The sequence below is a fragment of the Hypanus sabinus genome, chromosome 20 (genome assembly GCF_030144855.1).
Source record: "Hypanus sabinus isolate sHypSab1 chromosome 20, sHypSab1.hap1, whole genome shotgun sequence".
NCBI classification, from domain to species: Eukaryota; Metazoa; Chordata; class Chondrichthyes; order Myliobatiformes; family Dasyatidae; genus Hypanus; species Hypanus sabinus.
Genome location: NC_082725.1, coordinates 57,544,308 through 57,566,945, shown reverse-complemented (window position 1 = coordinate 57,566,945; position 22,638 = coordinate 57,544,308).

Here is a 22,638-nt window from a genome sequence, read left to right as displayed (position 1 = left end):
AGTAGAAGCTCTGTTATGCTTTCTTCATAATTGCAGTTATGTGATGGACCCAGTTCAGGTCCTTGGAAATGATAACCACCTCTGTTTCTCTGATGAGAACTGTCTCATAGATGTCTGGTTTCTTCCTTCAAAAGTCAATACAGTAATTAGCTCATTAGTCTTGCTAACATTGAGTAAGAGGTTTTGAACTACATCTGATGACAGTGCAGGTGGGAGCACATTAAGAAATCTACAAGATATGGGAATGATATTAGATCATTCTGCATATCAACTTTGCAGCACCATTATATCATGGCTGACTTCTTTAACTCCATTGTTCTGCTTCCACCCCTTAATTATTAATCCTCTTACTAATCAAGAATCTATCATTCTCTGCCTTAAGTACATCTAATGACAGCCTCCATCCACAGCCTTCTGTGGCAAAAAAATTCCACAAGTTTATTACCCTTTGGATGAAGAAGTTTCTCCTCATCTCAGTTCTAAAGGGACACCCCCTTTATTCTGAGGCTGTGGCCTCGGATCCTAGTCTTCACTTCTCAGTACCTAATTCATTTCAAAGGTGTACCCTACTCATCCTTCTGAACACTACCATGTAATCAAACATTAAACAATCCTCAAATGCTATTTTTTACATTTCTGGGATCATTCATGTGAGCATCCTCTAGACAGGGGGTTCCCAACCTGGAGTCCATGGACACCTCTGATCCATGGCATATAAAAGATCAGGAATCACCGCTCTATACCCTCCCGAACCAGCACACTAATCAACCCGCATTAAAGCATCACCTCTTTGTGTCCTCTTCGTTATTCCTTTGGTCTTCTACAGGTAAATTCACTCTGGATACAAGATGCAGGCTCTATTATTTTGACATTGACTTTTTTGCAAACATTTTCAGAATCCACAGGAACATAGACGAACAAAGTTTCCATAAGTCCATAAGGTGTAGGAGCAGAATTAAGCCATTTGGCCCATCAAGTCTCCTCCAGCATTTCATCATGGCTGATCTAACTTTCCTCTCAGCCACTCTCTCCTACCTTCTCTCTGTATCCCTTCATACCCTGACTAATCAAGAACCTATCAACCTCTGCCTTGGCCTCCACAGCTGATTGTGTCAAAGAATTCAACAGATTCACCACCCACGGGCTAAAGAAATTCCTCTGTTCTAAAAGGAGACCCCTCTATTCTGAGACTGTGTCCTTTGGTCTTAGGCTCTCCCACCATAGGAAGTATTCTCTTCACATCCACTCTATCACTATTCGATGGGTTTCAATGAGGTCAGCTGTCATTTTTCTGAATTCTAATTAATACAAACCCAGAGCCATCAAACACTCTTCATATGACAAGCCATTCAACCATTCACAACCATTTTTGTGAACTTCTTTTGAAACCTCTGCAGTTTTAACACACACTTTCTAAGATAAGGGGCCCAAAGCTGCTCACAATACTCCAAGTGAGGCCTCAGCAGTGCTCTATAAAGTTTCAACATTACATTCTGGGACCCTTAACTCTTCATGATTTTTATAAATGACTTGGATGAGGAAGTGGAGGGATGGATTAGTAAGTTTGCTGATGACACAAAGATTGGTAGTGTTGTGGATATTGTGGAGGGCTGTCAGAGGTTACAATGGGACATTGATAGGATGCAAAACTGGGCTGAGAAGTGGCAGATGGAGTTCAACCCAGATAAGTGTGAAGTGGTTCATTTTGGTAGGTCAAATATGATGACAGAATATAGTATTAATGGTAAGACTCTTGGAAGTGTGGAGGATCAGATGGATCTTGCTGTCCGAGTCCATAGGATGCTCAAAGCATCTGTGCAGGTTGACTCTGTGGTTTAAGAAAGCGTACAGTATATTGGCCTTCATCAATCATGGAATTGAATTTAGGAGCCGAGAGGTAATGTTGCAGCTATATAGACCCCTGGTCAGACCCCACTTGGAGTACTGAGTTCAATTCTGGTTCTCACTATAGGAAGGATGTGGAATCCATAGAAAGGGTGCAGAGGAGATTTACAAGGATGTTGCCTGGATTGGGGAGCATGCCTTATGAGAATAGGTTGAGTGAACTTGGCCTTTTCTCCTTGGAGTGATGGAGGATGAGAGGTGACCTGATAGTGGTATACAAGATGATGAGAGGCATTGATCATGTGGATAGTCAGAGGCTTTTTCCCAGGGCTGAAATGATTGCCACAAGAAGACACAGGTTTAAGGTGCTGGGGAATAGGTACAGAGTAGGTCAGGGGTAAGTTTTTTACTCAGAGAGTGGTGAGTGCATGGAATGGGCTGCTGACAATGGTGGTGGACACAGATATGATAGGGTCTTTTAAGAGACTTTTAGATAGGTACATGGAGCTTAGTAAAATTGATGGCTAAAGGTAAGCCTAGTAATTTCTAAAGTAGGGACATGTTAGGCACAACTTTGTGGGCCAAAGAGCCTGTATTGTGCTGTAGGTTTTCTATGTTTCTATATCCTGGCTTTTATAATCTAGTCCTCTTGAAATGAATGCTTACGTTGTATTTGCCTTCCTTACCACAGATTCAACCTGCAAATGAACCTTCAGGGAATCCTGCACAAAGACTCCCAATTCTCTTTGCATCTCAGTTTGTTTGTATTTTCTCTCCATTTAGAAAATAGTCCACCCTTTCAATTCTTCTATCAAAGTGCATAAACATACACTTCCCAACACTGTATTCCATCTGCCATTTCTTTGTCCATTCTTTTTTAATCTGTAAGTCCTTCTGTTGCCTCTCTACTTTCTCAAAACTACCTGCCCCTCCACCTATCTTCATATCTTCTGCAAACTTGGCAACAAAACCATCAATTCCATCATCCAAATCATTGACATGTAACATAAAAAGAATATGTCCCAACACAGACCTCTGTGGAACATCACTAGTCACTGATAGCAAGTCAGAAAAGACTCCTTTTATTCCCACACTTTACCTCCTGCCAATCAGCCATTGCTTTATTCATGCTAGAATATTTCCTGTAATAGCATGGGCTCATAGCTTGGTAAACAGGCTTATGTGTGGTACCTTATCAAAGGACTTCTGACAATCCAAGTACACAAAATCAGTTGATTCTCCCTTGTGTATCCTGCTTGTTACTTATTCAAAGAATTCCAACAGATTTGTCAGGAAAGATTTTCCCCTGAGGAAACCATGCTAACTACAACCTATTTTATCATGAGCCTCCATGTAACTGAGACCTCATCTTTAATAATTGACTCCATCATCTTCCCAACCACTGAGGTCAGACTAACTGGACTATAGTTTCCTTTCTTCTGCCTCTCTCTCTTCTTAAAGAGTGGAGAGACATTTGTAATTTCCCAGTCTTCTGAAACCATTCCAGAATCTAGTGATTCTTGAAAGATCATTGATTCTTGAAAGGATTTACCAAGGGCAAATCATGCTTGACTAATCTATTGGAGTTTTTCGAGGATGTAACCAGGAAGTTAGACAATGGAAATCCAGTGGATGTAGTGTACCTCGATTTTCAGAAAGCATTTGATAAGGTCCCACATAGGAGATTGGTGGGTAAAATCAGAGCTCATGGCATTGGGGGGAAGATATTGACATGGATAGAAAACTGGTTGGCAGATAGAAAGCAAAGGGTAACGGTGAATGGGTGTTTCTCAGAATGGCAGATGGTGACTAGTCGGGTGCCACAGGGCTCGGTATTGGGACCATAGCTGTTTACGATTTACATCAACGATTTAGATGAAGGCATTGAGAATAACATCAGCAAGTTTGCTGATGATACTAAGCTGGGTGGCAGTGTGACATGTGATGAGGGTGTTAGGAGAATTCAGGGTGACTTGGATAGGCTGGGTGAGTGGGCAGATACTTGGCAGATGACGTTTAATGTGAATAAGTGTGAGGTTATCCAAGAACAGGAAGGCAGATTATTATCTGAATGGAGTAGAGTTAGGTAAGGGAGAAATACAAAGAGATCTAGGAGTCCTTGTTCATCAGTCACTGAAGGTGAATGAGCAAGTGCAGCAGGCAGTGAAGAAGGCTAATGGAATGTTGGCCTTTATTACAAAGGGAATTGAGTACAAGAGCAAGGAAATCCTTTTGCATTTGTACAGGGCCATGATGAGACCACACCTAGAGTATTGTGTACAGTTTTGGTCTCCAGGGTTAAGGAAGGACATCCTGGCTATAGAGGAAGTGCAGCGCAGATACACGAGGTTAATTCCTGAGATGTCCAGACTGTCTTACGCAAAGAGGTTAGAGAGACTGGGCTTGTACATGCTGGAATTAAGGAGATTGAGAGGGGATCTGATTGCAACATATAAGATTGTTAAGGGATTGGACAAGATAGAGGCAGGAAATATGTTCCAGATGCTGGGAGAGTCCAGTACCAGAGGGCATGGTTTGAGATTAAGGGGTAGGTCATTTAGGACAGAGTTAAAGAAAAACTTCTTCTCCCAGAGAGTTGTGGAGGTCTGGAATGCACTGCCTCGGAAGGCAGTGGAGGCCAATTCTCTGGATGCTTTCAAGAAGGAGCTAGATAGGTATCTTATAACCATATAACCATATAACAATCACAGCACGGAAACAGGCCATCTCGGCCCTCCTAGTCCGTGCCGAACTCTTAATCTCACCTAGTCCCACCTACCCGCACTCAGCCCATAACCCTCCACTCCTTTCCTGTCCATATACCTATCCAATTTTACCTTAAATTACACAACTGAACTGGCCTCTACTACTTCTACAGGAAGCTCATTCCACACAGCTATCACTCTCTGAGTAAAGAAATATCCCCTCATGTTTCCCTTAAACTTCTGCCCCCTAACTCTCAAATCATGTCCTCTTGATTGAATCTCCCCTACTCTCAATGGAAACAGCCTATTCATGTCAACTCTGTCTATCCCTCTCAATATTTTAAATACCTCGATCAAATCCTCCCTCAACCTTCTACGCTCCAATGAATAGAGACCTAACTTGTTCAACTTGTATGGATAGGGGAATCAAGGGATATGGGGACAAGGCAGGAACCAGGTATTGATAGTAGATGATTAGCCATGATCTCAGAATGGCGGTGCAGGCTTGAAGGGCCGAATGGTCTACTTCTGCACCTGTTGTCTATTGTCTATCATTACCTGTGCCTCCACAATCTCTTCAACCACCTCTCCAGAGGTTACTTCCAAGAAGCTGCAAGTACACACAGGGCCAGCTGTGTTAATACAGGTTTGTGTATGTACTGTAGCATCAGCAGTCACTTCTAGATGTAATCCGATGAAGAAAGCAACCAATAAAAGGTTATGAAGTTTTACAGTATATGAAAAGCAATCATAGCTAAAGGAATATTTTTGGTGATGAATTATTCATTGCATTCTTTCTTGCTTGTCATCACTAAACACACAAGGTTACTGATGAACATCTGCGAGCTGCAGACTACAGATTTTATACATTATATATTTGCAGAAATAGCTTAAGGCAAGGCTTTTTGACCCTCCCTACCCTGTTGGTTCTCACTAAAAGGAGGACATTCATCCTATCAAATGTAGGCTGGCTCTCAGAATCTCATTATTCTCATTCACTAAGTTACTTCCCCACAACTGTTCTCTGTTACACATGCCCATCATCGTCCCTATGATTTTCCTGTCACCCAGCTACACTGGAGTAATGTGCTGTATCACCGCCAATTAACCTACTGGCCAGCACAACTTCAGAAACCAAGGCCAATGAGGAAATCTACACAGTCACAGCAATGTGCAAACTCCATCCAGACAGCTCCAGACAGGATTGCATTGTGGCCAACAGGGCAGTGAGGATACTAGCTGTGCCACTGTGCCACCCACATTAGATGTGAGCATGTGTTATGGATTAATTGAAATACAGTACAATGAAATTCATATAAAGATAGATTCTTGAAAAATCACAGAAGTCATTTGGATAGTCTGAGAAATGATGTGGGTTCACAATTATCTCACTAGTTCGATGGTATCACCCTCAGATTTCTTCAACCATGACAGCTCAGTCACTGACTGATACAACCTATCTTCTCTTCTGCTTCCCCCTCCTTCCTTACCCTCCTCCTGCTCCTGCTCCTCAGAGCTTTTCCCTCATGTGGATGATCTGGTGCAGCAAGGAAGCATAAGACCAGAAGACACCAAGCCAAGTTGGGTGTAGCAGGTTCCTGGAGTTGGCAGAGTGCGTCCTTGTGGCAGTGTGAGCCTCGGTGTATGGCTGATGTTCCCTTGTGTGTTGGCATATCATCAGCAGGAAGCCCCTGATGCCTTATCATTTGGCTGTGTTTACAATTGACATGGCTGGCTGCCACAGAAGGAAGGCACCAGATCCGCTGCCAGGATATTGACCATTTTCCTGCTGCCTCCCACAAACCCTCTGCTCAGTGTTGACTGGTAGGCAGCATTGTAAAGCAGCAAGCGGATGCTTGGGTGAGTGTACAGACATGTGGTCTGTCTACCTGAAGAGATAAAAGGAAAGGTGGTGTCCCCTTCTAATGTGACATGTAATTGATAACTGTGAGATGTTGCTAATTCCACAAGTTATAACCTGGAAGGACTTGGACAGGTAAATAGTTGTCTTTTCACATTTTTTTGGCCATTCCAAGAGGAACCAACAGACCTTATCCCATCTACTTCCCGTCTTCACTCTTTCAGTGAAAACTCATAGGTCCCACATTTCACTGCTTAATGGACTAACTTGCTTCTCACTTTCTCAGGTGTGATGAAGTGTCGCTCATCTGTTTCTCTTTCCACAGAGGCTGGCAGATCTGCTTAGTTTTTCCAGCATTTTCTACTTTCTATGTTTTTAAATCATGTGGTCACAGTTTTTCTTATCCTATTTATTTTAATCAAGTCAGCCAGGCAAGTACCACCATCTTACCATAAGCAGCACATTACACAGACTAGGAAGCTTAATATGCTGGTAGCTCCCTTGTCAATCCATTTTGACCAGTCTTATCACAGATATTCCTTTCATTCTACACACCCACCGCCCACCTTATCGCTTACTGAAAACAAACCTGCATCTCCTTTTTCCCCAGTTCTGACAGAGGGTTACAAAGCTGAAACACAGATTGTCTCTCTTCCTACAGACTCTGGTCCTTCACAATGCTGTTAGCTTTGCAGGTGCAGTGTGAGGTGTAAATGTCTGTAATGGCGGGAAGAGAGATCTTCTCAGCTGACCTCACTATCTGTTGCAGAGTCTTGCATTCTTAGATGGTGCATTGCCTGAACCAGGCAGTGATGCAGTTGCTCAGGATGCTCTTGATACATCCTCTGTAGAATGTGGTGAGGATGGGGGTGGGGGGGTGGGGGGGTGGGAGATGGACTTTTCTCAGCCTTTGCAGAAAGTAGAGACGCTGCTGGGCTTTCTTGGATATGGAGCTGGTGTTGAGATGAACACCAAGAAATTTGGTGCTCTTAACAATCTCAACAGAGGAGCCAACAATGTTCAGCGGAGAGTGATTGCTCTGTGCTCTCCTGAAGTCAACAACTATCTCTTTTGTTTTGTTCACATTCAGAGACAGGTTGTTGGCTCTGCACCAGCCTGTTAGCTGCTGCATCTCCACTCTGTACGCTGACTCGTTGTTTTTGCTGATGAGACCCACCACAGTCAAATCATCAGCGAACTTGATGATGTGATTCGAGCTGTGTATTGCTGCACAGTCGTGGGTCAGCAGAGTGAGGTCTCCCAGTCAGGAAGTCCAGGATCCAGTTGCAGAGGCAGGTGTTCAGGCTCAGTGGTTTCAGCTTTCCAATCAGGTGCTGAGGAATGACTGTGTTGAATGCTGAACTGAGGTCTATGAACAGCATTCGAATGTACGTGTCTTTTTTGTCCAGGTGGGTGAGGGCCAGGTGGAGGGTGATGGCAATGGCATCGTCTGTTGAGCGGTTGGGACTATACGCAAACTGCAGGGGGTCCAGTGAGGGGGGTAGCAGTGTCTTGATGAGCCTCATGACGAGCCTCTCAAAATACTTCATGATGATGGATGTGAGTGCAACAGGACAGTAGTCATTGAGGCAGGACACTGAAGACCTCTTCAGCACAGAGACAATGGTGGTGGCCTTGAAGCATGTTGGAACAATGGCGCTGAAGATGTCAGTGAGAACATCTGCCAGCTGGTCTGCACACCCTCTGAGCACTCTGCCGGGAATATTATCTGGTCCAGCAGCCTTCCATGGGTTGACCCTGAATAGAGTTTTCCTCACATTGGCCACGGTAAGACACAGCACCTGGTCATTGGGAGGAGGAGTGGTCTTCCTCGCCACCATGTCATTTTCCGCCTCAAAACGAGCGTAGAAATTGTTCAACGCATCTGGGAGGGAGGCATCACCCGCACAGTCTGGTGATGTTGTCCTGTAATTGGTGATGTCCTGGATGCCCTTCCACATGTGCCACATGTCACTGCTGTCCTGGAAGTGGCTGTGGATTCGCTGGGCGTTTGCACGCTTTGCCTCTTTGATGACCCGGGACAGTTTGGCCCTTGCTGTTGTTAGGGCTGCCTTATCACCTGCTCTGAAGGCAGAGTCACAGGTCCTCAGTAGCGCATGCACATCCACGGTCATCCATAGCTTTTGGTTAGCGCATATAGTGATGGTCTTGGACAGAGTAACATCATCGATGCACTTGCTGATGCAGTTAGTCATTGTTGCCGTGTACTCCTCTAAGCTGGTGGAGTCACCATCGGTTGCAGCCTCCCTGAACATGTGCCAGTCAGTGTGCTCAAAGCAGTCTTGAAGAGCAGGGATGGCTCCTGCTGACCAGGTTTTCACCTGCTTCTGAACTGGTCTGGAGCGCCTGACGAGTGGTCTGTACGCTGGAATTAGCATAACAGAGATGTGGTCTGAGTAACCAAGGTGAGGGCGGGGCTCCGCCCGGTACGCTTCGGGGACATTTGTGTAAACATGGTCTAAGGCGTTCGCTCCTTTTGTTGCAAAATCCACATGCTGATGGAATTTGGGGAGCACTGACTTGAGGTTTGCGTGGTTAAAATCTCTGGTGATAATAAGCTGTCCATCAGGGTGTGCGTTCTGCAGTTCACTAATAGCCCCATACAGTTCACAGAGTGCCTCCTTAGCATTAGTGCTGGGGGGAAATATACATAACCAACTATAAGGACAGTGGTGAATTCCTGTGGTAAATAAAATGCTGTGCATCGAACAGTCATGAACTCCACTAGTGATGAGCAGTATCTGGAAACCAGAACAGAATACTTGCACCATTCCGTGTTGATGTATACACACAAGCCCCCACCGCACAGTGCTGCATCTCTGTCGGCCTGAAACAAGGTGAGCCTGTCTAGCTGAATGGTGGCATCCGGAACTCTGTCACTAAGCCATGTTTCCATGAAAATGAAAGCGCAGCAGACTCTGAACTCCCACCAAGTAGTCCGCTGGAGACAGATGTAGTCCAATTTATTGTCCAGGGAGCAGACATTGGAGAGCAGAATGGATGAGAGAACCAGCCGGCTAGGGTTTGTTTTTAGACTAGCATGGACCCCTGCCCGCTTGCCGTGCTTCTGCTTCCTCGCACACCACTTACGACGTCCCCACCCTTGGCCACGGGCATCAGGTGACACCGAGGACTGTAGGCTTGGTCCCTGAAGCAAGCCGAGGTCGTGAGGCTTCTGCAACAGATCCTCATGAAGGTTTGTTGTTGGGCAATTTCTGTACTGCAGCAGTGTCTGGTGATGGTAGATATGAATGCCGGTTGCTCTGTTGTCTATGTGCAATTAAAAAATTGTGCCTAGTGCCCTAGTTAAAAAAAATTAATCTAAAATAACACCAGGTCCGGAGAGGCCGCTGCTGCTGCCTGCCACGCCACCTCAAAAGCAAGTCTAATGTGGTTCTAGTCTTTTAACAGAGACAAGTTAGTGAAGGCAAACCCATCCATTCAACCCAGGCAACATGTGCCCATTATAGTCTTAGGCACATATTTGCAACTGAGATGCCTAAGACTTTTGCACAGTGCCGCATTTGTCAATGTGCAGCAGGGAATGAGTTTGTACATGTGGCTGGAGCAAAGGATGTTGGGAATTGTGAGGGTGGAGCACTGTAGGAGGGGTGTTGTACAGGTGGCAGAGAAGGAGTCCCAGAGCAGGGGATGGGAGGTGGGGGTAGTGCGGGTGCAAACACACCAGGCAAGGTCATTTGATTCCAAATGATTGGTTATTGATCATTACAGAATGTCTCTTCGGTGCTTTCCACTCCCTACCCTCTCCCATCCCCTTTTCCCAACCACAATTCTCCTCTCCCTGCCCCTTCCCACTCTATCCACAAAGGAGACCCATATATGAATCGGGTTTATCTTCACTTACATGTGTCATAAAATTTGTTATTTTGCAATGGCAGCAGTACAGTAAAATGCATAAAATTAATACATTACCACACAAAAGTCTTCAGCACTCTAGCTCCTGTATATCTATGTGTACTTTTGTACAATAATGTAAATGACAGATGAAAATGCAAATGGTTCGATTAGTAAGTTTGCAAATGACACAAAAATGGGTGAACGGCGAACACGAGGAAATCTGCAGATGCTGGAAATTCAAGCAACACACACAAAATGCTGGTGGAACACAGCAGGCCAAGCAGCATCTATAGGGAGAAGTGCTGTTGACGTTTTGGGCCGAGACCTTTCAGCAGGACTAACTGAAAGGAAAGATAGTAAGAGATTTTAAAGTAGGAGGGGGAGGGGAAAATGCGAAATTATAGGAGAAGACCGGAGGGGGTGGGGTGAAGCTGAGAGCCAGACAGGTGATTGGCAAAAGGGATACAGAGCTAGAGAAGGGAAAGGATCATGGGACGGGAGGCCTAGGGAGAAAGAAAGGTGGAGGGGAGCACCAGAGGGAGATGGAGAACAGGCAGAGTGACGGGCAGAGAGAAAAAAAAACTAAATATATCAGAGATGGGGTAAGAAGGGGAGGGGCATTAACGGAAGTTAGAGAAGTCAATGTTCATGCCATCAGGTTGGAGGCTACCCAGCCGGTATATAAGGTGTTGTTCCTCCAACCTGAGTGTGGCTTCATCTTGACAGTAGAGGAGGCCATGGATAAACATATCAGAATGGGAATGGGACATAGAATTAAAATGTGTGGCCACTGGGAGATCCTGCTTTCTCTGACTGACAGAGCGTAGGTGTTCAGCGAAACGGTCTCCCAGTCTGTGTCGGGTCTCACCAATATATATATATAAAAGGACTGGACACAGTAATCTCCCCCATCCCTTCCCACCAATCTCCCTCCTGGCACTTATCCTTGCAAGCGGAACAAGTGCTACATCTGCCCTTACACTTCCTCCCTCACTACCATTCAGGGCCCCAGACAGTCCTTCCAGCTGAGACGACACTTCACCTGTGAGTCGGCTGGCGTGGTATACTGCGTCCGGTGCTCCCGGTGTGGCCTTTTGTATATTGGTGAGACCCGATGCAGACTGGGAGACCGTTTCGCTGAACACCTATGCTCTGTCCACCAGAGAAAGCAGGATCTCCCAGCGGCCACACATTTTAATTCCACGTCCCATTCCCATTCTGATATGTCTATCCATCTACTGTCAAGAGGAAGCCACACTCAGGTTGGAGGAACAACACCTTATGTACCAGCTGGGTAGCCTCCAACCTGATGGCATGAACATTGACTTCTCTATCTTCCATTAATGCCCTTCCCCTTCTTACCCCATCCCTTTTTCAATGTCAGTATACCCTTGCTAAAATAAGGAGCACAAAACTGCACTCAATACTCCAAGTGTGGTCTCACGAATGCTTTATTGAGCCTCAACATCACATCCCTGCTCTTGTATTCTATACCTCCAGAAATAAGTGCCAACATTGCATTCTCCTTCTTCACAACTGACTCAACCTGGAGGTTAACCTTTAGGGCATCTTACACAAGGACTCCCAAGTCCCTTTGCATCTCTGCATTTTGAATTCTCTCATCTAAATAATAGTCTGCCTGTTTATTTCTTCTACTGAAGTGCATGACCATACACTTTCCAACATTGTATTTCATTTGCCACTTCTTTGCCCATTCCTCTAAACTATCTAAGTCTCTCTGCAGGTTCACTGTTTCCTCAACACTGCCCACTCCTCCACCTACTTTTGTATTATTGGCAAATTTAGCCACAAATCAACTCATACATCGTAAAAAGCAACGGTCTTAACACCGATATCTGTGGAACTCCACTGGTAACTGGCAGCCAGCCAGAATAGGATCCCTTTATTCCCACTCTCTGTTTTCTGCTGATCAGCCAATGCTCCACCCATGCTAGTAACTTCCCTGTAATTCCATGAGTTTTATCTTGCTAAGCAGCCTCATGTGCAGCACCTTGTCAAAGGCCTTCTGAAAATCCAAGTACACCATGTCTACTGCATCTCCTTTGTCTACCCTGCTTGTAATTTCCTCAAAGAATTGCAGTAGTTTGTCACGGCAGGGTTTTCCTTTCAGCAAACCATGCTGGCTTTAGCTTATCTTGTCATGTGCCTCCAGGTACTCCATATCCTCATCCCTAACAATCGATTCCAACAACCAAGAGGTAATGTTGCAGCTATATAGGAACCTGGTCAGACCCCACTTGGAGTACTGTGCTCAGTTCTGGTCACCTCACGACAGGAAGGACGTGGAAACCATAGAAAGGGCGCAGAGGAGATTTACAAGAATGTTGCCTGTATTGGGGAACATTTCCTTCTAAGAATAGGTTGAGTGAACTTGGCCTTTTCTCCTTGAAGAAACAGAGGATGAGAGGTGGCCTGATAGAGATGTATAAGATGATAGGAGGCATTGATCATGTGGATAGTCAGAGGCTTTTTCCCAGGGCTGAAATAGCTAGCATAAGAAGGCACAGTTTTAAGGTACACAAAATGCTGGTAGAACACAGCAGGCTAGGCAGCATCTATAGGGAGAAGCTCTGTCAACGTTTCGGGCCAAGACGTTGACAGGGCTTCTCCTTATAGATGCTGCCTGGCCTGCTGTGTTCTACCAGCATTTTGTGTGTGTTGTTTGAATTTCCAGCATCTGCAGATTTCCTCGTGTTTATAGTTTTAAGGTGCTTGGAAGTAGGTACAATGGTGATGTCAAGGGTAAGTTTTTTTTACACAGAGGGTGTTGAGTATGTGGAATGGGCTGCTGGTGACGGCGGTGGAGGCAGATACGAAAGGGTCTTTTAAGAGACTCCTGGATAGGTGCATGGAGCTTAGAAGGATAGAGGGTTATGGGTAACCCTGGGTAATTTATAAGGTAAGGACATGTTTGGCACAGCTTTGTAGGCCGAAGGGCCTGTATTATGCTGTAGGTTTTCTATGTTTTCTACATTTCTAACTTGCCAACTACTGATGTTAAGCTAACAGGTCTATAGTTTCCTTTCTGCTGTCTCCCACCCTTCTTAAACAGTGGAGTAACATTTGCAATGTTCCAGTCATCCGGTACAATGCCAGAAACTATCAATTCTTGAAAGATCATTGTTAATGCCTCCGCAATCTCTCCAGCTACTTCCTTCAGAAATTGAGGGCGCATTCCATCAGGTCCAGAAGATTTATCCACCCTCAGACCATTAAGTTTCCTAAGCAGCTTCTCAGTCATAACTTTTACTGCACAAACTCCCACACAAAGCTATGAAAGTAATCCGGGAAATTATAGGCCAGTAAGTTTGATGTCGGTAGTAGGTAAATTATTGGAAGGGGTACTAAGAGATAGGATCTGCAAGTATTTGGATAGACATGGACTTATTAAAGAAAGTCAACATGGCTTTGTGTGTGGCAGGTGATATTTAACAAATCTATTAGAATTTTTCAAGGAGATTACCAGGAAAGTGGATGAAGGGAAGGCAGTGGATGTCGTCTACATGGACTTCAGTAAGGTCTTTGACAAGGTCCCGCATGGGAGGGGTTAGGAAGATTCAGTGGCTAGGTATTCATGGTGCAGTAGTAAATTAGATTAGACATTGGCTCAATGGGAGAAGCCAGAGAGTGGTAGTGGAGGATTGCTTCTCTGAGTGGAGGCCTGTGGCTAGTGGTGTGCCACAGGGATCAGTGCTGGGTCCATTGTTATTTGTCATCTATATCAATGTTCTGGATGATAATGTGGTAAATTGGATCAGCAAATTTGCTGATGATGCAAAGACTGGAAGTGTAGTGGACAGCGAAGAAGGTCTTCAAAGCTTGCAGAGGGATTTGGACCAGCTGGAAAAGTGGAATGAAAAATGGCAGATGGAATTTAGTACGGGCAAGTGTGAGGTATTGCACTTTGGAAGGACAAACCAAGGTAGAACATGCAAGGTAAATGGTAGGGCACTGAGGAGTGCAGTAGAACAGAGGGATCTAGGAATAGAGATAAAAAATTCCCTAAAAGTGGCGTAAAGAGAGCTTTTGGTACATTGCCCTTTATAAATCAAAGTGTTGAGTATAAGAGTTGGAATATTATGGTAAGGTTGTATAAGGCATTGGTGAGGCCAAATTTGGAGTATTGTGTGTAGTTTTGGTCACCGAATTACAGGAAGGACATTAATAAGGTTGAAAGAGTGCAGAGAAGGTTTACAAGAATGTTGCTGGGATTTGAGAAACTGAGTTACAGAGAAAGATTGAATAGGCTAGGACTTTATTCCCTGGAGCGTAGAAGAATGAGGGGAGATTTGATAGAGGTATATAAAATTATGATGGGTATAGATAGAGTGAATGCAAGCAGGCTTTTTCCACTGAGACTAGGGGAGAAAAAAAACAGAGGACATGGGTTAAGGGTGAAGGGGGGGAAAGTTTAAAGGGAACATTGAGGGGGGCTTCTTCACACAGAGAGTGGTGGGAGTGTGGAATGAGCTGCCAGATGAAGTGGTAAATGCAGGCTCACTTTTAACACTTAAGAAAAACTTGGACAGGTACATGGATGAGAAGTGTATGGAGGGATATGGTTCAGTGCAGGTCAGTGGGACTAGGCAGAAAAATGGTTCGGCACAGCCAAGAAGGGCCACTTCCCTGACACTTTTGAATGTCCGGTATACTGCAGATGTTTTCCAGTGTGAAGACTGATGAAAAATATGAATCAGTTCCTCTGCATCTCTGTATCTCCCATTACAATATCTCCACCATCATTTTGTAATGGTTCTGTATCTACCCTCAATTCTCTTTTACCCTTTATATACTTAAAAAAGCTTTTAGTTACTTCTTTAATACTAGTCGCCAGCTTCCTCTCAAAATTCACCTTTTCCTCTGAATGACCTTAGTTTCAAATTTTTAAAAGCTCCCCAATCCTCTGTCCTCCCAATAGCTCTGGCTTCCTTGTATGCCCTCTCTTTTGCTTTTACTTTGGCTTTGACTTTACTTGGCAGCCAAGGTAGTGTCCTTCTTCCCTTTGAAATTTTCTTCTTATTTGGAATATATCTGTCTTGCACTTCCCTCATTTTTCACAGAAACTCCAGCCATTGCTGCTCTGCTATCCTTCCTGCAAATATCCCTCTCCAGTCAACTTCGGCCATTTCCCCTCTCATGCCAATGTAATTTCCTTTATTCCACTGAAATACTGACACATTGCATTTTATTTTTCACTGTCAGATTTCAATGTGAACTCAATCATTTTCCCAGGGCACAAATGTCTAACATCAGAGGGCATGTATTGAATTTGAGAAGGGGTGTATTGAAAGGAGATGTGAAAGGTAAGTTTTTTACTCATAGAGTGATGGATGCTTGGAATGTGCTGCCTGGTATGGTGGTAGAGGCAAACACATTAGAGCAGTGGTTCCCCAACCACCGCTTCATACCACCAAATCATATTGTTTCCTCGCAGCCCAGTAGCACATGCTTTGCGGCCAGGTACCACTCCGTGGCCCAGTGGTTGGGGACCACTGCATTAGAGGCTTTTAAGAGACATTTAGATAGGCACATGGATGTGAGGAAGATGGAGGGATATGGACACAGTGTAGGTAGGAGGGATTAGTTTTTGTGTGTTTTTGATGTACTTTTTAGCTGGTTCAGCGCAATACTGCCAGAAGAGATCAGTTTTTTTGCTCAGCTCAGACATCCTGGGCCAAAGGGCCTGTTCCTGAACTGTACAGTTCTACATTCCTCATGCCTCCCACCCAATAATCCTCATGCATCACCAACAACACTAACCGGTTAGCTAAATGCTGACAGATGTGTATTACCTTACAATGGTCACAAATGATCATTGAGTGTACTTAGTAGGCAAAAGCAAAAAAAAATAGATTAGCCTTGATCAAAGTCCACCTGGCTGAAAGAGATGTTATCTATATCCCATACCTGGCTTATTACCTTATTATGGATGGCCAGCTGAAGTTCATTCAAGCAAAATAAAAAAAAAGGCAGAACTCTTCATGGGTCACAACATTCTCATGCTATGCATCCCATAACAAAAGAATTAATTTGGGGTAGTACAGGTTGCAATTCATTGATTAAATAGGCTATGTAATTGCTGTATGTGAACCAGGTTCTCATAGTGAGACACCACACAAAGCAGCCAATAAGAACTTCCTTCCTCCTCTTCTGCCTGATTAAGGATTTTCAATGAATCAACTCTAAGGAAATTCATTAAGAGATCACCATTTTTAGAACAGAGCCAATACAAAGCATTTTCTGAAGCTTATGCAGGCAATGTACAATTCAAGGAATCAAAAATGAGAAAAAAAAATCGTAAAAGAAGTTAAAGATATATATATCACAACAGGTAGCTCCCGTATTGACCCGTATCTTAAATTTTATAAAAGGTTATAAAGCCAAAGCTGAAGTTTCCCGGATCAATTATTAAAGCACCATGTAAGGAAGCTACTATTACAAAATAATGAGAGTTAACCATCTGTGAATAAGTACTTCAGGATAAAAAGGAACAACGGGTTTATATAGTATAAGTTATCTCTTTATAAATTCTTTCACATGCTCTCCAGAAAGCAGGCAAAACACCAGGCATATCAATGTGCATTGGTGCCAATTTTGTCCAGTTGACTGCTCAATGACAATAACCACATGTCCTCCAGAGCACAAAGGGTGCATGACCTTTCCTTACAGACAGTTGGCACACCCACAACCTCAATCCTGTCTGCATCCAGGTCCAGCCATGGACTCCATAAACCATATACTATCAGGTATTAAATAGTGTGAGGAGCTGCCAGGAAGGCTGCAAAAACTCAGTCACTGAGTTCATGCAAAATAGGTTGATACCTTTTAAACAGTCAATGAATAAAGATAAATTAAGCTAATGCAGGAAAGTAGAATGGTATCAATTGGCTTTGTTCTTATTGAATGCTGGAAATGACACAGAAGTCTGAATGTTCTAATGAATCAGTGTGCTTGTGTTCTTCCTTGAAGGTGGGGTTTGGAAGGGAATGGGTCATTTTTCATCCATTTCGATAAAGGCAAAAGCAATGGTGAGGGAAGATGCTGCTAGAGAGCAGCTAGTAGATACAGGCAAAGTGGACTGTACATAGAGGAGAACTCAATATGACAATCAAGATGAGTTTTATCCTTACCTTCACCCATTATAACTCTGGATCCTGCAGAGAATGCAGGCTATTTCTCAGCGCAGATATCACCAGCTATTTGTCCTGTCCAATCTTTATGGACAATTACCAAGAATGTATATCAATGCCTCCACTTCCACAGAAAGCTAAGGAAATTCAACATGTCCCTGACAGTACTCACCAATTCAAGGTTGATGTCTTTTTGTCACATGCACATTGAAACATAGAGTGAAGTGTGTCAATTGTGTGAACAACCAACACACCCAAAGGTGAGCTGGAATCAGCCCACAAGTGTCAACACAGATTCCACCGCCAACATAGCAAGCCCACAATGCTTGGCAGAACACAGAGAAAAACAAAATACAAACTCCATTTCTCCTTCCCACCCACACATACAGGATACACATTCCTTTAACTTCTGGTCATGCATCCAGCCTCCATCCTCCAGCAGATACAGACAGTAGCTTCAACCTCCCCAGTGGACTCAGAGAGATTGGCAGACTTGGCTCTGGCCAATGGGCCTCAATTACTGAGCTTCCAATTCAACCTTGATCATAGAACCATAGAACAATACAGCACAGAAACAGGCCTTTTGGCCCTTCTTGGCTGCGCTGAACCATTTTTCTGCTTAGTCCCACTAACTAGTCCTTGGCATCTATCCCAGGACATGCCAATCACTGAATACTAGGCCTTGAACTCCAGACTTACTGATGATGGGACTCCAAACACTAGACCTAAAAACAGTCTCAATGATTTGTGAACCTAGGGAGTTATCCAAACTCTTTTTTCCTCTTTGCATGGAACACCGACTCCAGAACCTGCAGAGTCCTTGTCCTCTCTCTGCTTGTCTGAGGTCCAACATCTGACCAGGGACTTCCCATGTCCACTGCATCATTAGCAGTGGAGCAGAGACCTCTCTCTCTCATCCTGTCCCTATACCCATAATGTGTCCCCTAACTCTGTCCCCAAAATCATCCTTATGATGCTAAAAAGGAAACAACTGAAGAATTAAAAAAGCAGCTAAATCTGAGCCTCAATGGAAATCATAGCTCAGCATCATCTTGGAGCCCATTTTTACAGATGAACCAAAGAAAGCATCCTATCCAGATATATCACAGCGTCTCTGCCCAAGACAGCAAGAAATTGCAAAAGTTGTGAACACAGCCCAGTCGATCACACAAAGCAATCTCTTTATTGATTTCATCTACCTTTCCTGCTGCCTTGGGAAAGCAGCCAGCACAATCAGGGACCCCTCCCATTCTCTCTTCACCCCTCTTATGTTGGGAAGCAGATACTAATGTTTGAGAAGACTCAATGGCACTTCATGTATGGCATGATCTGTCTAGATGGCATACAAAACCAAGCTTTTCTCTGTATCTTGGTACATGAGACAACAATAAACCTATACCAATACCAATAACATCAGAAGATACTGGACACTCTGCAGGTCAGGCAGCAACTGTGGAAAGAGAAACAGAGTTAATGTTTCAAGCTGAAGACTCTCCACCAGAATTGAATGTTTCAAACTTGCAGTATTGATTGCATTTTTGATTTTCATGGTTGTCATGACTGCCTTGCTCCCCTTCCCCTTGCCTTCTCATCACACCATGTGCTGCCCTTCTGGCACCCTTGGTGTAGAGATCAACCCTCTATCTGTGTGCAGGGTGTTGCGATCAGCATTAGTGAACTATAGGGTTTGCTTTCTCACTTGCTGAGGATTCACTTCTGACAGCTCAGTGGCTCCGTCGGTAGACGGGACAGCACAGCAGCGCAGCTGGTAGAGCTGCTGCCTCACCGGAGTTCATTTCTCATCTCGGCTCTGTCTGTGTGAAGTTTGCACATTCCCATTTTGACCATGTGCGTTTTCTGTGGATGTTCGGATTTCCTCCCATGTCCTGTGTGGGCTGGCCTATAAATTGTTCCTAGTGTGGTTGATGGGAAAAGTGAACCAGTAATAGGAATTTGTGGATGATGGGCAGATAGAATCAGTGGAGGAGGTAAAGGTAAAGGGTGTTGGGGGATGGAGACAGGGTAGAAAGAACTGGGTAGATCAGGCAAAGAAAAAAAAAGAGGCAGAGGAGGAGCAGCTTGCTTGACTAACTTTCTCATTACCTGCACACAGTTCATATCCTTCTAATCCATGCCTGTTCTTGACTCTCTCTAGATACCTTTAAAATGGTGCAATTGTATCTGTTTCTGTTACTTACCCTGGCAGTGAATTCCAAGCACCCGTGTAAAAAAACTGCTTCACCTATCTCATTAAGCTTTCACCCTCTCACCTTAGTCATCTGCCCTCTAGAGAGAATAAATTGAGTTAGTAGGAATTGTTGATGAATAGTCAGCATGGACCTGCCTCCATGCTCTATGACTCTGATGATGACTATAATTCCAAATGGAGTAAGCTTCAGTGGTAGGCTGCACTCTGTGACACAGTACCAGTGTTATTTACATAGCTGGGTAAGATACTTCTCTGCTGGTGGGAGTATCAGTATGACTTGCAAACAAAACCAAGCAGTGTGGATTCAAAGCAATGGCACACTGTGGATGTGGTGGAGCACTAGACAACAGGGTGCCAGAGGTACTGGCTTAAACGGAAGTCAGTTCCAGCTCAACCCACTTCAGCAGAGTTATGCAGGTGCTCATTGGTGTTGAAGAGGACCTGGAAGTGTAAGGGAAGAGGGAGAGGAAAGGGTGAGGAAGTTCCTCCAGAGCATAGACAGTTACAGATCTTTAAACCAATAATGTTTCTTGGCATGGCTGACTCATGATTGAGGATGGGGATTAGCAGGGTGGGCTGGGAATTAAAACAGTTCTTGGGAGGGAGGAAAGGTGGGGACAGGGATTGAGAAGGAGGGTGGGAAGTGAGAACAGGCACAGGTAGGAATGAGACACAGTTCGGGTGAGTAGAGGGGAGGGGTGAGGACGTGGGGAGAAAGAGTGAGAACTGGGTTTGGGAGGAAGGGAAGGGTGAGAAGCAGAACTGGAAGAAAGGGCTGAGAGTGAGAATAGGGATTGGAAGGAAAAGCTGAGAGAGAGGCAGGGTTCAGGAGGGTGAAGTGAGAGAGAGAACAGGGATTGGGACAGTGGTCTGGGAATGAGGACAGGGATTTGGAGAAAAGGCTAAGGGAGGGGATAAGGATTAGGGGAGGGATGGCAGTGAGAACAGGGATTGGGATGGAGGACTGGGTAGTAGTGAACAGTGAATTCTCAGAGATCCAGATACAGAGGATTCTGGTGGAGTAGATCGCAGATGCAGGGAGGAGCCTGAACTGGAAGAGGATGATGGTGGAAGAGATGGAAGAGGGGTGGGAGGCTCTGATTTAGGAGGGAAGCCAAAAGCTATGACAGCTTTGCTTGCAATTGGAGGAAAATGCACTAATGCACTAATTCCTTGCCCTCAAGGAATGAAAATTCACAGTGATGAGATGTGTAATTTAATTAATGTGATTTAGAGAGAGAGTGGGGCAGCATCATGTAGTCATGTGGGGAAAGGACCTATGGATGAGGAGATGAAAGGGCAGAGGCTGTGGATGGGAAGGGTTGGAACAAAACAATGTGTGAGTACAGCAAAGGAAAGGACTCCTTAACCCACAAGATCTGTCAAAGACAATTGTTAAAAAGTAATGCAGAACATTCACCTCTCCTTTTCATAGTGACTAGCAGCAGAAAATAAAAGATGGTTGTGTATGTCTGAAGAGCTTTTCTCTTCCCATTTGCATCGTTGGTGGGAGATAGGCAGAATCCCGGGAAAACATTCATTTCTCCTGAGCTATGTTTGATCAGAGAATTGCTGAGCCAGCTATTGAAGAAAGTAAAGACTTCCACTTGCACTATTCCCAAAAATTGACTGGATTCTCCCTGATTTGTTGCCACAAATCTGAATATTATTTTGCACACTGCAGCAATCTGCAAAATCTAATTATGAAATTGTTTATAGAAGCCCAGTTGGATGGTATTAGAATAGAGAGCCCAAGAAGTTTCCTTGCAGAATGCCCTTTTTACAGATCAGAAGTGAAGATTACAAGGCTCAAAATAATGGGAAGTTATACTCCACCCCCCCCCCCCTTCCACAATTTCCACTGTGCCCACCCAGAATGCCACCTTAGACCTATAGCCTATGCATACTGGGAACTTAGGCTTGTTTCACAATCTTGTATAAAGCTGGTTTACAGCTGAACAGAACTCAATACTCTCTTAGAAGTACAGCCATCCTTTAACTTAAAGACAAGTAAAAACAGAAATGGTGATAATTAAGATCAGCCTAGACTTGTTTCCCCTCTGTTTCCTATGGGAGTGCTAACTGTCAGGATACAGTGCTCCCTAAATTGAGAGGGACATTGATATTATGTTAGGCTCATACAACTATCCTTTTTTTTAGTTTTACCTCTGCCCTGTTATTAAGTGCAATTTAGATTTCAGAAAGAGATTGAGAGAGATGGAGAGCAACATTCAATTTATGACTTTACTCTGTCAGCTTGAGGTTTAATTATGCTTACGATACAGGAAACCAAGTAGCAAATTTGCATTCAGCAATTAATGAGGTGATAATTTATCTGAGGAGCATAATTGGTAGAGTTACAAGGAAAGAGCCAGATGTAGACACAAGAGACTGTAGATGTTGGAATCTGGTGCAGCACACAAAACGCTAGAGGAACTCAATAGGTCAGGCAACACCTACAGAGGGAAATGGACAGCTGCCCTTCCAAATCATGATCCTTTATCTGGACTAAGCAAACACACAAAATGCTAGAGGAACTCAGCAGGCCAGGCAACATCTATGGAAAAAAGTACAGTCGACACTTCGGGCCGAGACCCTTCACCTGGACTGTCCATTCTTCGTTCTACTGTCAACAAGTTCCTGGTATTCATTTGAAGGTCAGTTTAACGGCTTCTACCATAGGTGCTGCATTCCACTGGTACTGCATCTGAGTGCGCAAATCTCTGAAACAGGTCGTGAACTCACAACCTTGTAACTCTGATGCACCATCAATAACTCACTCTGAGACGTAAAGGCGAGATATCGGCTTTTATTGACTGGAAGAAGGAACAAGCAGTGAGTGACCACCATACCACATCCTGGAGACTGAGAGGCCGGGCTCAGGCCTCAATCGCCTTTATACAGGGGTCTGTGGGAGGAGCCACAGGAGCAGTCAGCAGGGGGCGTGTCCAGACAGGTATATATAGTTCACCACAAACTCAGGACCGA